Here is a 5,742-nt window from a genome sequence, read left to right as displayed (position 1 = left end):
TATGGGAACCCTCCCTGCAGTTTATCTAAGGACTGAAATAAAATAAAATTAAAAAAAAAAAAAAAGTGGACTCCTGAAAGAATCATATGAGCTGGCACGGAGGTCAGTTGATTGAATATTTCATTTATTGAACGTGCGGTTGCCAAAATAAATAACTCGGGCAGGAAAGCAGGAGTCAGGAAATTGAATGTGGGGTGGTTTTTTTGTGTCTCTGGCGAAGTTTCCCTTGAGTGATTTCCTTTGGAGGCCGCTGCTGCTGCCCGCGGAGCGCATCCCGCTCCTCCGGCTCCTCCGGCGGCACCGCTCCTCCCCGCCAGCCTGCATCCACCCGCCAGCACAACAAAAATGTGCCGTTTCACTGTCCCTATAATGCACAGAGGAAATAGGATTAGGTCCAAATAGCGGCAAGGTAAGTAGGATTAATAGCTGGCTTAAATAAACTCCGCCGTTCCTTACAAGGCTGCGGGATATTGTTTCCGCCTGGCTGTGCTGCGTGCCAGGCAGCGCTGCCGTGCCCACGAGGTGCACGTGGAGATAAGGCTGGGGGCATGTTGGGAATTTAGACCACTTTGTGGGATATTTTTCCTTTTGTTTTTAATAAGAAACCCGAGTTTTGCCGTTTTGAGACGATGAAACCTCCCGATGGGGAGAGGGGAGAGAAGGATGGAAGGGCGAAGGGTTGAAAGGATGGAGGCGCGGAAGGATGGAGGGATGGGGAGAAGGAGGGATGGGAGGATGCAGGAATGAAGGGATGCAGCCTTTGTGAACGCCTCTTGCCCCCTGGCGTCCCCTCGCTGCAAGGACAGCCGGGGATCCCGGGGAGGGGACGGGGGACACCAGGGAGGGGACCAAGGACACGGGGGAGGGGGTCGGGGACAAGGGGAGGTCGCCACGGATGGTCTCTATCTCTCATCGCCTCTGTCCCCAAAACCCCGACTAACAAATCCAGCCAAACCGACGCTAGAGACACTCCCGTGCAAAACTTGTTTCTCCCTCCCCAAAATACTTCCTAAAAATAAAGATCCTGCCCAGCTCCTCAAAGGCAGTTTGAAGAGCAGGAACTGGTAAAAAAAAAAAAAAAGTGTAGAAAATTTAAAGAGTTGGTTGCTAGGAAGGGAATGTGGTGGCTTTTTTGGCATTTATATCCTCTTTTGCTCAGTCTCAGTTTCAGCTGGCAGATCAGGATCTGTGTGGTTGCCTCCATTAAATCTGTTTCTCATTGCAGGCTGACAAGGTTTTAAGAAAGGTTCCTAATGACCGATACAGGTTGGCATCTCAGCCGAGTTTTGTAATTAAACGTTACTGAGCAGCAGCAGTAGCTGGGGATAAATGTCAGGCGCTTTTTCTTTTACTTTTTTTTTTCTTTTTTTTTTTTCCTTTTTTTTTTTTTTTTTTTTTTTTTTTTGCGATTTTCGGAGGACAGTCTGGATATGTCACATGGAAATTGCAACTGCCAAAACAATCTACCAGGAGCACATCAATAAAAATAACTTCCACATACTTCCCCAGCGAGCCAAGGAAATGACACTCAGTGGCTGTCGATGCTGAGGATCTCCCAAATCCCCCAAAAAGCTGCAATTACCGACGGCCCCGGCAAATGCCCAGCCCCGCTGCGGCAGGACCCGCTCGATGCAGCCTGCACTCGTTAAATTGAATTTTTCCGAGAAATGATGCTCGGTTGGCAAATTGACGGTAGGGAAATAAAAGAGGGAAAAAGAGAAGGATAAGTGTGAGAGTTTTTGTGTGCGGGGGGAGAAGCGTCAGGGCAGGAGAGCTGCGGTGACAGCGAGATGCGGGCTCTGCAATGGGATGCTCGGGAGGGAGCTCAGTCGGGGGTGCCCAGACGGTCCCGGTGCCAATCCCTGACCCAAACCGTGCTCTGCCAAACCCAGGCAGCAAACTTGCCTGATGTTTGTCCCTCCGTCTCTCTTTTGACTTTCTTGCTTTTTCTTTTTGATTTTTATTTTTCCCTTCCCTTCCCTTCCCTTCCCTTCCCTTCCCTTCCCTTCCCTTCCCTTCCCTTCCCTTCCCTTCCCTTCCCTTCCCTTCCCTTCCCTTCCCTTCCCTTCCCTTCCCTTCCCTTCCCTTCCCTTCCCTTCCCTTCCCTTCCCTTCCCTTCCCTTCCCTTCCCTTCCCTTCCCTTCCCCCATTCCCGCATGCCCCTGGAATTCCGCGCTCCCCCCGCCCATTCCCGCGGTGTACCCGCACGGGATCGCCCCAAAACCCCATGAATTTATCTGAATTTATCCCAAAGCGCATTAAACCATCTCCGGAGCGCGGGCCCGGCTTCATCCATATGCATGCGGAAAGTTTCGCATGTGTGTGTGTGTGTGCGCGTGTGCGAAAATTGCGAAGTTAAATATTTGTTTTTAATTTTCTGGCTCAAAAATTTTAACTAAGAGGAGGGATTCCGGCCGCTCTAATGTGCTTGCATAAATGGCTTTGTTATTACTGCTTTCCTGCTAAAACAACATTCGCTCCTGGCCCCGACACGCGGTGTTTGGGATCCGGGCAGGCTCTGCCATCCGGGATGGAGGAGCCGAGCGGAGGCACCCGCGCATCCCGCCCGCGCCCGCGCAGAATTAACCTGCCGCGGCCTCCCATCAGCTTTTAATTAGATTTCCTGATTATACACGTGTTTAAAGGACAAGATTGCGTGTTTATGGAGGGAGATTTCCTCAGGAGTCTATTTGATTAAACGTATTTACAATAACTCCGGTAGTTAAACATTGTCACATTTTAGGGGACGGTTTAATGGAAGTGTGATTTTCAGACGGGGAAAAAGTTGCAGAGAATGGAGCACTCCAGCCTGCCCCGGGGGCTTGGATTTTATTATTTTATTTTATTTTATTTTAATTTAATTTAATTTAATTTTTATATATTTTATTTTATTTTACTTTACTTTATTTTTATTTTATTTATTATTTTATTTTATTTTTTAAAATTTATTTTTTAATTCTTTAAATTTTTTATTTTACTTTTTTTTTTCTACCTTCTTTTATTTCCATCAGTCATTACAGCCAATAACCCACGGAACCCGGGGCCGGTGGCCCTACAGCCAGACAAAAGGGTGAGAGAGCCGGGGGGAGCCCCCCGGGCTGGGAGTGGGTGCTGCTGCTCAGGGCACAAATCCTTTTCTGCGCAGCAGGATGGGCTTTATTTTTTTAATGGTAATTTTTTTTAAATTTTATTTTTAACTTTTGGGGTTTTTTGGGGCACCAAAAGGTGCGGAGGATGCGGGGCACGGAGCGTCCATGCGGAGCCGGGCACCGGGGCCCGGAAAGCACCGCTCTGCCCTGGGCTACACACGCTCTTCCTCCTCCTCTTCCTCTTCCTCTTCCTCCTCCTCCTCCTGCCCTGGGGACACGCAGCTCCTCAGCCCTCGGAGGCGGCCGGGCCAGGTCCTGCCGGGGGCGCAGAAACCACTCTGAACTCCCACCCCTGACACTGCTGTGCCATCCCAAACTTATTGATGTGACACTCTGCTGTGACATCCACCAGCTAATATATATATATATTTAATTTCCCCTCTAGGTGTATAATTTCATAATGGAGAAGACTTTTTACCTCTTTTTGATTTTTTTTCTAATGAGGAAAGCTCCATCTGAGAACACATCTCTCTTTTTGTCTTGCCTATTAGATACAATTTAACATAAAACGCCTGTTATAATTACTGATTATACAAGGGAACCCTTGTTTTTGCAAGCTACTAACAGGATTAGCTAACAAGTGCTGGATTTCAAATTAACCATAAACATTACGCTGGAATTAATTTCATTGCACTGGAGAAGAGGGAAGGTGTGGATTTGGGGATGAGGGCATGCAGTGATTCCGGAGCCTTTTACCCAGAATCGCTTTTTCTTGCCCAAGCTGTCCACACTGCTCAGCAGCTTTGCTCCTGTAAAGCCTATGAAGGCATTATTTTAATTATAAAAAATTATAAAAATAGACAAAATGGAAGAAAATCCCGTCTAAAGTGTTGTCTTGGGAGGGTTGGAGTGCCCTGGTTCATCCTGGGGCAGAGCAGCAGCTCAGCCTCCTCCTGCCCGTGTCCTCCCTGCCACAGGAAATGGAGGGCTATAAAAAACCCCATTACAGATGAGTTAATTACTGCTAATTGGAAAAGGGACCTCCCCTACACAAAATCGTCTTTCATCACAAAAGAGCATTTAAAAATAATCCGAAGGGGAAAAAAACCCGAAAAACCACAACAGCATAATGAAGCTTTTGAGTGAAGGACCTCATGGCATCATTGCCGAGGAGGGAAATTCCCTCAGCTCCGGTCGAACCCTGCTCTCCTCACACACCCATGGTCTGTGTGAGCTCTGAGCAGCCCTGGCTGGAGCCCCGGCTCCTTCTGCATGGAAATCAGCTTTTCCTGGCCAAGGGGGACCTGGAGGGGCTCCCCAAGCACAGGGGATAGCGCTGCAGGGCAGGGGTGCCTCTCCATCCTTCCTGCCAGAGCCGCTGCTCCTCGCTGCTTCCCATCCTTGCACCAGAGCTCCGGCTCCTCAGGCCTGGCAGAAAAATAAATCCTTTTAATGAGTCAAATAATTTTGGACACAAGAAATTTTCTCCCCCTCTCCTTTTGTAATTAGAGCTGGCCGCGTGTCTAAAATGATCTGCTTTCCAGAGGGAAACAATAATTGAATTGTTGGGTGTCTCCCGAGCTTTGCAGGGCTCCGGGAAGGCTGCGGGGGAAGCGGAGCCGCTCTCTCGTTAGTGCCTGCAATGAGAGCGAGACACCCTCGAATTCAATTACGCCGCTCCTCCAGGAACCCTGATAATTATAACGTCAAGTTGTTTTTTAAAATTTCATAATTATGCTTTAGGATCCTTGTGTGGATGTTTGGGAACGTTCCTGCCCAGCCCCAACCCTCCCCTCTTTGCTTCAGCAGTGTCTGTGCTGCAGCGGCATTGCTCTCTCCCTGCACCCAAGGGTGCCCGTGGTGCTGTGTCCCTCTCCAGGCCTGAGCAGAGCCCTCCTCTGCTCTGTGCCACTGGACAGCCCTCCCGAGTGCCACACGGTGCCAGGGAGCTGGTGGCACATCCCTGTGCCAGGAGCTGGTGGCACATCTCTGTACCAGAGGGAGCATCTCTGTGTCAGGTCTCCTGCCTGCAAAATTGATTCCCATGCTGAAATATTCCAGAAGAGCATCAGGGAGAAGTCGGTAGAGGAACCAGTTGCAGAAAGTTTTGCGTTCAGCTGGTGAAGAGACAGGTGTCCAGGGTCCTCAGAGAGGTGACATTTGGGACATGCCAGGTAATGCTGGGGACCTTAGGAGTGGGGTGCCACCTAAGAGCTCTGCCTGTGCTCAGGTTGGCATTTCACCTACACCAAGAAAAAGCTAAAATACTGAAAACCTTTCCCATTCCTTTTGCAGGTGGAAATTGAAAGCTTGGAGGGGAGTGACACACTGCAATGCCATGCTAGCTTGGCCTGGGAGCAGCATTACATTTGGGTAGTTGAGTTACTTCCTGGCTCTATTTAGAAAAGTGGCTCAGACTTTTACACTCCTGCTGAAATGAGAGAGCTGTGAGCCTGTCGTGCTGCAGAGAGATGCTTCTCTCCCCTGCCCTCACCATGGCCCTGATGCAGACCCTCTGTGCCCTGCTGGACACGTGCCCTGGGAAGTGGCTGCCCAGGACTGGTTTGTGCAGCACCAGCTCTGCCTCTGCTGGATGGAGACCTGGCTGCACAGTGCTCTTTGAGGTGTTAAGGGAAGGAGATTCTTCTCCAAG

At 49.4% G+C, this 5,742-nt stretch overlaps 1 long non-coding RNA gene across 1 annotated transcript; it reads left to right on the top strand.

The window, feature by feature from the left end:
- The first annotated feature begins 251 nt into the window (after positions 1-251).
- On the top strand, positions 252-5,445 carry LOC135443016 (uncharacterized). Its single transcript, XR_010438756.1, has 3 exons — positions 252-409; positions 1,424-1,692; positions 5,385-5,445. It is a non-coding gene; the product is annotated as an uncharacterized LOC135443016 (long non-coding RNA).
- Positions 5,446-5,742: the final 297 nt, after the last annotated feature.

This window comes from Zonotrichia leucophrys, chromosome 2 (genome assembly GCF_028769735.1).
Source record: "Zonotrichia leucophrys gambelii isolate GWCS_2022_RI chromosome 2, RI_Zleu_2.0, whole genome shotgun sequence".
NCBI lineage: Eukaryota > Metazoa > Chordata > Aves > Passeriformes > Passerellidae > Zonotrichia > Zonotrichia leucophrys.
Note: the sequence above shows the minus strand (reverse complement) of the source record. Positions and strands in the feature narration are given on the sequence as shown.